The sequence below is a fragment of the Micromys minutus genome (assembly GCF_963924665.1).
Source record: "Micromys minutus genome assembly, chromosome: 9".
NCBI lineage: Eukaryota > Metazoa > Chordata > Mammalia > Rodentia > Muridae > Micromys > Micromys minutus.
In genome coordinates, this window is record NC_137978.1 from 32,829,342 (window position 1) to 32,838,732 (window position 9,391).

The following is a 9,391-nucleotide window of genomic DNA, read 5'->3' on the forward strand; positions in this document are numbered from 1 at the left end:
ATGTGAAACTCTGGCTTCAATACCTAATAGCCCTTCCCAAATTTTAGTATTTTTTTAAATAAAATTCTGCTGGATATGGCTGGTAACACCTGTAATCCTAGCAGTTTGCAAGTAGAGGTAAAAGTGGAGGCAAGGGCTGGAGAGATGACTCGGTGGTTAAGAGCACTGACTGCTCTTCCAGAGGTGCTGAGTTCAAATCCCAGCAACCACATGGTGGCTCACAACCATCTGTAATGTGAGATGATGTCTCTTCTGGTGTGTCTGAAGACAGCTACAGAGTACTTATATATAATAAATAAATAAATCTTAAAAAAAAAAGTTGCAGGCGAACCTGGGCCACAGGAAACTTCAGAAAAACCAAAGAGTATATATTTTACATCAAGTTTTAATGGCTTTTCTGCAGTCTTTCATTCTTATAATAGATTGCCACCCAGCATATATTAGAGTCAGCTAAGTCATAATTTTTAAAATGTTAAAATATGTCAAGCAGATCTCTAGAACTTGTGGGCCAGCAAACTTTTTGGAATTGGTGGGCTCCAGATTCCATGAGGCCATCTGAAGACATGTATTAACCTGCAGCTCCCATGCATAGACCATATGCACATATGCATGAACATATACCACACTTTTTTCCTTTTGTTTTTTGAGACAGGATCTCACTACATAGCTGTGTCTGGCTTATAACTCTATATAGATCAGGCTAGCTTGGAAATTATACCTGCCTACCTCCATCTCCCAAGGGCTGGGATGAAAGGTGTGTGCCCAAAATGTAACTCATACAAATAAAAAAATGAGCACCTGCCAAAAATTGTATTCACCATCCAAGCCACATATCTGTCATTATTTTAAATAATGAAAATAAAATAAGACTTAAACAAGTGAGAATTTGAGTTTCAAAATTTTAGCGAGCCAAATGAGGCCATGATGACTAAGTCATTTTGTTTTATTTGTCTATTTGCTTTACATCCCAATCGCCGCCCCTTTACCGACCCCCCCTCCCCCAATGCTGTCCCCATCCCCTCTTCTCCTAGAGAATGGAGGCTCCCCTCAGTATCTTCCTCATCCTGGCACATCAAGTCTTCGTGGCTAGGCATATCCTCTCCATTGAGGCAGACAAGGCAGCCCATCTGGAAGACCATATCTCAGACAGGCAACAGCTTTGGGAATAGTATCTGCTCCAGCTGTTTGGGACCCACATGAAGACAGAGCGGCACGTCTGCTACATATGTGTGGGGAAGCCTAGGTTCAGCCCTAGAATATTCTTTGGTTGGTGGTTCAGTCTCTGAGAGCTCCAAGGGTCCAGGTTAGTTGACTCTGTTAGTCTTCCTGTGGAGTTCCTATCTCCTTTTCGGCCAATGGCTCATACCTTTATCCCAGCACTTCCTGAGTCTGAGTCAGGTGGATCTCTTTGAGTTAGAAACCAACCTGTTCTGCATAGAGTTCAAGGCCAGCTAGGGATGTATAGTGAAATACTGTCTCAAAATTTTTAAAAAGATTTATTTATTTATTATATATAAGTACACTGCAGCTGTCTTCAGACATACCAGAAGAGGGCATTAGATTCCATTACGGATGGTTATAAGCCACCATGTAGTTGCTGGGATTTGAACTCAGGAGACCTGGAAGAGCAGTCAGTGCGCTTAACCACTGAGCCATCTCTCCAGCTCTCAATTTTGTTGTTGTTGTTGTTGTTAATGTAATCAGAGGAATGTAGGGAAATTTTTGGTTTCTTTGAAAAACACAGAAATATGGGTGTTCGAATTCTGTAAACCCCACCCCTCAGTTACCTGACAACAGCCAGTTATGCTCCACCCCAGTTACGTGACACTATAAAAGGGGCTGCTTGCCCCCTCCTCTCTCTCTTGCTCTCTTGGTCTCTCTTGTCCTCCCACCTTTACTTCTCTTCCCCCCTTCCCTTCCCTCCTCTCTCTCCATGTGTTCTATTCCTCTACTTCTCTATTCCTCTCTCTCTGCCTCTACTACCCTCTTAACTCCCCCATGACCTGAATAAACTCTATTCTGTACTATACCATGGTATTGCTGGTCTCTCAGGGGGGGGATTCCCAACATGGCCCCCCCAGAGGCATTTTTCTTGCCCCCAGGCCTCCCCACACATCCATAGATCATACCCCCCCCCCGCATCCTTTTCCTAACATTGGTACCCAAACCTGGGACATCTTCTTTTAACAACATTGGTGCCCCATGTGAGGAGATTAGATTTCCTCATGACCGGATATCTTTTTCTTTCAATGGGAAAATATTATTATTTTAATCCCAAGTGTGGGATATATAAGGCTGCTTCAGATTATCCACAGCAGCTATGATTTGCTTCGAGCTCTAGCAGGGGTGTGATTTTGCCAGCAGCCGATAATTTCTGTGATTGTGTGACATTTGGAATTCTGGAGACTTCTCAGAGGGTGTATAAATGCTAGGGCCCTGAGAGGCATGATGGGTTGTAGGTTGGTTGCTGGTTGTTAAGTAATCATCCACAAAAAAGAAATTAGATGAAGATCCAGCTTGCCCCAGGGAACTTGATCCCCTTAATCAGCAGAAAGTTGTCTAATGATAACATCGCCCCCCTTCTATCCTTTTTTTCTCTCCTATCTAATATTAAGGGGTTGAAAGGATGAAATAAGAGCCAAGAGGGGTGGAAGAACCCAGAGAGTACCCAAAGTCCGGCTACAGAGGAATGCTTAAATGACTTTGCTACTAGTTGCAGAATTGGAATATCCTGAGTATTAAAATGTAATGTATAGTTCAGTAGAATGCTTGTCTAGCATGCATACATTGAAACCCTAGGCTTGATTCCTCATACTGACAAAACCAATAACAACAAACCCTATAATGTCTGCCATAGCCTTTTCACTACCCCCCCCCCCTTGGAAAGGGGTTCTGAGAAAGGGGTGTCTGGGATTGGCAAAAACAAACAGCTTAAAGTCAAATCATGGGTTTAAGTTGACAACCTATGTTCTGCTGGAGATAGCTTTCCAGCCTGCTCTTGCTCTGCTCTCTCTGAAGATCTCCAGGAATCCCTCCCTCCCTCCCTCCCTCCCTCCCTCCCTCCCTCTCTCTCTCTCTCTCTCTCTCTCTCTCTCTCTCTCTCTCTCTCTCTTTCTGGCTCAAGACTCTGGGTAGCTCATTTCTTATAGATCATACACCCAGTCTTTTATTTTACGTATCAATCCAGTCATTTACTCCAGGTTCCCTTTTGATTAGCCCATGAATCAGCATCCCAAGACCAAGTTCCTTCCAAGTTCCTTGATTCTTAGGAGACAACAAGCACATTTTTTTTTTTTTTTTTTAATGAGTACACTGTCCTCAGACACCAGAAGAGGGCATCAGATCCCATTACAGATGGCTGTGAGCCACCATGTGGTTACTGGGAATTGAACTCAGGAGTTCTGAAAGAGCAGGTGTTCTTAACCACCCAGCCATCTCTCAGCCCCAGGTGCTTTTTTTTTTTTCTCTCTCTCTCTCTAAAAAAAGCACAGATGATAAAGTAGCTGGGCGAGGGGGGGATGGTAGCGGAGTGGGGAATGGGATAACATTTGAAATGTAAATACAGAGAATATCTAATTTAAAAAAATAGCTGGGTGGGACCTGACTCTGAAATTACCATTTCTACCAAGCCTTGGCTTGGATTGGTTGAGTCCCAAGCTAGACCTTGAACTTGGGAATCTGCCTGCCTTTGTATCTTTCTGAGGAGCTAGCTCATTAATGTAGCTGCCTTTGTTCCTTTAGATTTATGAAGCCACTCAAATAATTCATATTGTATCTTTATTTTTTGAGAAATTATATATTTTTTGAATTCATGTTTTTAGAATCCTTTTCCACAGCTTTAAGGGCTGTCCTGAAGGTCCCAGCACACTTTCACCTCCCGGACACCTACTGCCTTGGATTAACCGAGAGGACATTCCTTGAGAGAAGAATGTAGTGTGTACAGTGTCATACAAATAAGCCTTATGCCCACAGCCATCGACACTTTGGAGGCCCACACCTGCTGGCCCAGTCTCAGGGGCAAGAACCATCCTTCTGTCCCTAAGGAGGCCATGCTAGAACTGGCATAAATCCGTCTTTACTGGGCAGAATTGATTAGCATTACCATGGGTAAGTATAATTACATGCCGTCAGCTTTGGATACAGAGACTTCAGACATGGGCTGGAGAGAGAACCCAGTGGCTGAGAGCACTTGCTGCTCTTGCACAGGACGCAGGCTCAGTTTTCAGGCTCACAATCGTCTTTAATTCCAGTTCCAGTTGTGATGCCTTCTGACATCTGCAACTGTCAGGCACTCACAAGGCTTATAAACACTCATGCAAGCAAGGCATTCACACACAAACCTCTTGAAAGAACAAAAGTGAGATAACCTAGGCAATATAAAACAAACCAGAGGTGGTGTACCCTGGCACCACAATAAACGAAGTCTTAGCAACCTTCGTCTGCTTACTTATGAGCTTTGGACAAACTTTCCAGATGTGTCTTACCTCAAGAGAATGTTAAGAGTTATTATGTACTTATTTTACAACAGGGTTTAGCTATGTAACCCCGGCTGGCTTAAAATTCAGTGTGTAGACAGTCTGGCTCCAGTCACAACAATCTTCCTGTTTTAGCCTTTCGAACACTCTAAGAGGGAGGATGTGGGCCTGGTAAAATGGCTCATTGTGTTTTTACACCTGGCAGTCTGAGTGTAATTCCCAGGACCCACACTGTAGAAGGAGAAAACAAATTCTCAGAGTAGTGTCCTCTCACCTCCACAGAGGTGGGGCCATGGCATGTGCTCCCTCCCAATGTCCCCTCACAATGTGCCAACCCCCATAAGTTTTAAATTTTAAAAATTAAATGGGAAAGCAGAAGAGGGTTGAACTGCATTCTTGTGGTTTCAGGACCTTTTTGCTACTCAGAGATCCACCTACCTCTCTGTCTTCCAAGTGCTGAGATTTAAAGGCATGTACCACCACATCCTACAAGTAGTGGTTCTTAGAAGTGACTTTGTCTATCCATCAGGGAACATTGGTAACATCTGAAGATAGTTTGGATTGCTACAACTTCTTGTGTTTCTATTATCTGGTAGAGGGATATTGCTTTAAGCACATGGGTAACAAGACAGCCCTTCCCAACAAGAAAGAATTTTCAGACCCAAAATACCGATAATACTGAGACTGAGAAATAATATGGGTAGACTGGAGATATGTCTCAGCAATTAAGAATACAAACTATTCTTCAAAGAAGACTTGAACTCACTTCCCAGCACACACATCAGGCAGATCAAAAACCTCTTGTAACTCCTGCTCCAGAGACTCGGGTCAATGCCTTGTGTGTATGGTGCGTGTCTACACTTCTGCAGGCATATTACAATAACGTGCACATAGCACAAAAAGTACAAACTAATTGCAAATAATTAAAAAATTAAGTTTGGCATGTTGGTGTATACCTTTAATTCTAGCACTTTGGAGACAAAGGCAAAAACAAAACAAAAAAAAAAAAAAACAAAAAAAAACAAAAAAAAACAGGTGCATCTCTGAGTGAAGCCAGCCTGATAGACCAAGAGAGTTCCAGGATATAATGAGATTCTGTCTTAAATAGATGGATGTATGGAGAGAGGAAGGGAGAGAGAGATCAATCTTAAGGGGAAAGGGGGGCTGTTTGAATGTTCTGACTCTTCTTGCATCAATCTTAATGGTTTGTTTTTGCTTTTTAAAATTCAAGTTGTTACTATTTAGGTGAATATGGGTGCATGCATGTGTAGTAAGTAGTCTCCAGTGGGTTCTGGGGATTGAACTTGGGTCACCAGGTATGGGTGTAACGGCTTTTACACACTGAGCCACCTCGCAGGCCCTACTTATGGTTTTATAAGGCAGGATCTCATGTAGTCCAGGCTGGCCTCAAGTGTATTATGTAACTCAGTGAAACCTGAATTTTGAATGCTACCTCACCTTCCAGATGCTGTGTGAAACTATTCTCAGCTTCTAGATTGGTGGAAGCTACTGGCCTGTGAAGACCTCCCAGGAGGCTTTATGTGGTCACAGGAATGTGAGATCAGGTATAGAAGTGGGCAGCGAATGACTAGTAAGGGGACTGGAGATGGCCCAAGGTCATCTGTCTCCAAATGGGCAACATTACAACTCTTTAATCCTAATAGGTCTAACCTATAGAATCTTTAACATGCATGTTTCTTGTTTCTTTTCTGTCAACTTTTAAATCACAGCATAAAATTGGTTACAATGCCCAGTCCTTTAGTGCAGGAACTGTTCAGTTGACAGCTATCCAGTAGTCTTTGCCTAGCTTCAGAGAGCTTTGCCTTATTCATTTGTAGTTTTGAATTTAGCAAGACCCAAGTACCCTCTAAGCAAAATTCTGGGTAGTTTCCTCCTTTGAATAACACAAGTTTAATAATACTAAAATCTGAATGATGGTTCGGGGGAGTGAAGGGTTAACTTCAGGGTTCTTTAGAAAGTCAGTTACGTTGGATGGTGTTTTGCTGGGGCAAACACATGAAAGAACGTTTTCCTAAAGTGGACGCAGGTGAAAGGCTAAGGCAGACGCACGAAGGAATGTTTAGCTGCTCGATGAGACAGACAGGAGGAAGGATGTGAGAGGACACGTGGTGAAGGGTTCTTGGCCAACGATAAGCATGCGTTAGTCCACCTTGCACTGAGTCGCTGAGCTGCATTTGTTGGTGTGCTGCAGTCTCTTGCCACTTCCTTGCACCTGGGCTGATGGACAGAGTGACATCAGCTGAAACAGATGCACATGTTGAAGGAATACCTGTAGGGAAAGAGTATAAGGACTCCACAGACGGTGACAGAGGCTGAACTTGACTTGCTTATAGAGTTAATGTGTCATCTTTGCTGATCTTCACTTCGCTGAGAGCTTCTCCTGGTATTCCTACTCTTAGACTTGGGCCAAGGCTGAGGCCTGGCTGTCTCTACTAGATAATATCTACTAGATAATAGTGTTTGCTATCCCAACTCTACCAAACTTGACTACTGATATATCTATACAATGTTTACAAGTAAGTCAAGCTGCCACTACTGACTCCCATAAACTAAACTACAGATCCCCTGACATCAGAGATGACAGTTGTTCCAAAGAGCCATTTCTAAACAGGTCCACTTCCCCTGTATCCTTTCCCACTATCTCTGGTTGGTGGTGGGCTAAGAGAGGTTAAAGTATTTGAAAACCATTTTTAAGAATAGGTTTTTAAAAAATTAAAGTTACAGGGGAGGTACACTATAAGGTTCCAGCTTTGCTATACATTTGAAATTTTAATAAGATCTTAATTTTTTTTTTTCAGTTTTCTTTGCAACAGTGTCTCACCACATAGTCCTAGCTGGCCTGAAGCTTGCTACATAGACCATGCTGGCCTCAAACTCAAGAGATTCACCTGCTTCTGCCTTCCAAATCTAGGATTAAAAGTATGTGCCACCACAGCCTGGCTTCTTTTTTTTTTTAATTCTTTTAGAGAAGTTTATGTTGCCCAGCTGCTATTAAACTCCTTGATTCAAATGATCCTCATCCCTTAGTTCCCCAAATAGCTGAGATAAGGAGTCAAGGCAGGAGAATCACTATTTGGAAGCTGGGATTACAGGAATATGCCACCATGTCCAATTTTACTCCTTCCTCGTTTTAAGAAATATTTGTATGTTGTTTATGGCCATGGCAGTGGCGATAGGGTGGGGTTACATGCATATTCCACAGCATGTGTGTACTGGCTGCCAGGAATGGAGGCAAGTATTTTCATCCACAACACTTATCAGGCTGGCTTCCTTTTTAAAAAGTTGTTTTTAATGTTTGTGTGAGCACTCATGTGCTCATGCCTGTGGTGGCTAGATGTCTATGACAAGTGTCTTCAGGCTTTTAAGGGTGCCAAGCACACATGTATTTACGTACATGCAAACAAAACACTCATATATATGAATAAAAATCTTCAGCATAGTGGTGTATACCTTCAATCCCAGCACTTGGGAGGCAGAGACAGCCTTTGTTAGTTTGAAGCCAGCCTGATCTAGAGTGAGTTCCAGGACAGCCAAAGCTGTAGAATGAGATCCTGCCTGGAAAAAATAAGAACAAAACAAAGTAAATAAGACAAGAGCATGCCTTTGAGCCTAGCACTCCAGAGGCATTGACAAGCAGATCTCTTGTGAATTTGAAGCTAGCTCAGTCTAGTCTACAAGGCAGTCTAGTCTACAGACCAGCTAGAACTACACAATGAGACCCTGTCTCAAAACATACAAATAAGTTTTTTCTCCTTTTATTTTGTGTGCCTTGGTGCTGTCTGTATGTGCATCTGTGTGAAAGTGTCAGATCTCCTGGAACCAGAATTACGGTTACAGACTGTCATAGTTAGGGTTTCCATTGCTATGAAGAGACACCATGACCAATACAACTCTTATAAAGGCAAACATTTAATTGGAGTTGGCTTACAGGTTCAGTTCATTATCATCAAGGCAGGAAGTATAGCAGTGTCCAGGCAGACAAGGTGCTAGAGGAGCTGAGTTCTACATCTTAATCCAAGGCAACCAGAAGAGACTGACTTCCAGGCAGCTAGAAGGGTCTCAAAGCCCACCCCTACAGTGGCACACTTCAACAAGGCCACACCCAATAGTGCCACTCCCTAGGCCAAGCATATTCTGTGTGGTAGACACAGACAGTTGTAAACTGCCATGTGGTCCTGGGAATTGAACTCAGGACCTCTGGAAGAACAGCTAGTGCTCTTAACCACTGAGCCATCTCTCCAGCCCCAAATTAATCTTAAAACAAAACAAAAAACCCCACCAATTTGTTGGATTCTAAAACAGAAAGACCCAACCAAACAAAAAAAGACAAAAGATACTTTTGAGATGAGAAACTAGGTATTAAGCAATTACTTTTACCTTTATGTATGATAAATTTATATATACAAATATATGGACCCATCCTATTACTAAGAATTATTTACTTGCTAGGTAACAGGAATTGGTTACATTCTATCCTTTTACATGTTTGAAAAAGAACATTTTCTGGGGCTGGGATAGGGATGGGTCTCTTCATGTGGCCTAGGTTGGCTTTGAACCCATCCTGCTCCAGGCTCCCTATTGCTGAGATTACAGACTTGCATAATCATACTCTATACAAAGTTCAACCCTGGATTCAATTCTTAGAGCCACAAAAAGGGGGAGGGGAGATCTCAAAGGAACTGAGTCTGTGTCACTTACCTATAATATGAAAATCAGGAGGCTGAGGCAGGATTAAAAAGTTGAGAACCAGCAAGTGCAATTTTGCAAGACTTACAAAATAGAACAGAAGGGTGAGATGCAGTCCAGCATAATACTGCAGGTTCAATTTTATGGAGAAAAAAGTTGTAATATTTAAAACATAATAAAATAAGGGTGTGACAAAGGAAGGACAAATA